Source organism: Gossypium hirsutum, chromosome A10 (genome assembly GCF_007990345.1).
Source record: "Gossypium hirsutum isolate 1008001.06 chromosome A10, Gossypium_hirsutum_v2.1, whole genome shotgun sequence".
NCBI classification, from domain to species: Eukaryota; Viridiplantae; Streptophyta; class Magnoliopsida; order Malvales; family Malvaceae; genus Gossypium; species Gossypium hirsutum.
In genome coordinates, this window is record NC_053433.1 from 109,438,396 (window position 1) to 109,440,400 (window position 2,005).

At 35.9% G+C, this 2,005-nt stretch overlaps 1 pseudogene; it reads left to right on the forward strand.

Annotated features, from left to right (window-relative positions):
* Nucleotides 1-318: 318 nt before the first annotated feature.
* On the forward strand, nucleotides 319-1,720 carry LOC107895929 (probable O-methyltransferase 3; annotated as a pseudogene).
* The last annotated feature ends 285 nt before the right edge of the window (nucleotides 1,721-2,005 follow it).

A 2,005-nucleotide genomic window follows, 5' to 3' on the forward strand; every position in this document is an offset into this window, starting at 1 on the left:
ACAGTTAATAATCTTTTCTAGAAACTCATAAACTTGATTGACATTATATATATATATATATATATATCAGCAAAATTATCCTTTTTCATATGTTCCATGCCATTTTGAGACCACCAAAAAAACTTACCGATCAAATAGAATAAATTAAGTAAGAAATCGGCTCCCATATACGTACGGGACCATTGTCCGATCAAACAGGAGAATCATAGACAATTTCTTAAAAGAATTACAGCCTATAAATATCATATGTAATGGTATGCTAATTCACACCAGCATATTTAACGAAAAAAGAAAAGTATCATAGATTATTTCTTAAAAAAAAACGTCAAAAAAGGAAAGGAAAGAATAAGATGTCAGCTAAGATGAATATGGGCAATGCCAATGTGGAGGATGCTAATGAGGCACTCCAAGCACAAGCTCACATTTGGAGCCATATATGCTTTCAACTTTGTAAGCTTCATGTCTCTAAAATGTGCACTTGATTTAGGCATCCTAGAAATCATTCAAAATCATGGCAAGCCCATGACTATTACCGAGCTAGTTGTTGCGCTACGGATGCTTAACCCTACCAAAGCATGTGACATCTATCGGATCATGCGCATTCTAGTTCACTCAGGCATCTTTGCACGCCAAAACCTATTCAATGATGCTCAAGAAGAAGGATATGTTCTTACCAACTCTTCTCGTACGATAATCCCTTTTGCATAACACCTACTTTGAAAGCTACGATGGATCCTGTTATAACAAAGCCTTGGAGTTTTCTAAGCACCTGGTTCCAAAATGATGATCACACTCCATTTGCTACCACATATGGGGAGACATTGTGGGACTATTTTGCCCATGATCCACAGCTAAAAGATTTGATAAATGATGGCTTAGCTAGTGATTCTCAATTGGTTACTAATGTTCTCGTCGACAAGTGTAAAGAGGCGTTTGAGGGATTGAACTCCCTTGTAGATGTTGGGGGTGGCACAGGAACTACGGCCAAGGCCATTGCTGATACGTTTCCACTCATGGAATGCATTGTGTTTGATCTTCCTAATATCGTTGCTGGCCTGCAAGGCAGTAAGAACTTGAAATATGTTGGAGGCAACATGTTGAGGCATTTCCAACTGGAGACGCAATTTTATTAAAGGTTAAGTTTTACTAAATTTATTCTCATTATTTTTTCTCGTATTTTCACTTTTAAAATAATGCACAAAAAATTCCACTTATGTTTTTGAGCTAATTATGAATGAAAATTGAACAGAAAGTGTTGCACGATTGGGATGATGAAGGATGCTTGAAAATTTTGAAGCGATGTAAAGAGGCCATTTCAAGCCAAGACAACGTAGGAAGAAAGTTGATCATAATTGACATGGTTGTGAGGGAGAATGAGAAAGTGAATGATGAAGCCTCAAACTTAACTAAAACACAGCTCTTTTTCGACATGTTGATGTTGGTGTTGGTGGCTGGAAAGGAGAGGCAGGAAGAACAATGGGCTAAGCTGTTTTTTGAGGCTGGTTTTAGGTCCTACAAAATTACTCCTATTTTGGGTTTTACATCTCTTATTGAGGTTTATCCCTAAGAACCTTTGGTTATTGCTTTATTAGTGTAATAATAATGGCGTCAAAGCCATAGTTGAAGGGGTAATGTTGTCATTTGTAGACATCATTCGCCAAAGTCGTTTACTAAGATTTGAACTTTGTGTCACCAATTCCTATCTTAAGTATTTTTATTGTTGTTGTGGTCATGATCTTACTCTTATAGACCTTTCCTGTTGTTGTAACACTTAGAGGTTTGTGTTTTTGTTTCACTAATAATAATTCTCTTACTCTTGTAGTTATCGTCGTCTTGCAACTCTTATAAGATTCATGCTTTAAATTTTTTATTATTAGAATTTTTTTGGCATTGCTAAGATTTTATACAAGCACTACAAAAAAATCATATGTACATAATATACAATACCCCACACTCGAGTTAGACATTATGGCCGGATCTTGAGAAGTTACATAATCTCCTTTAA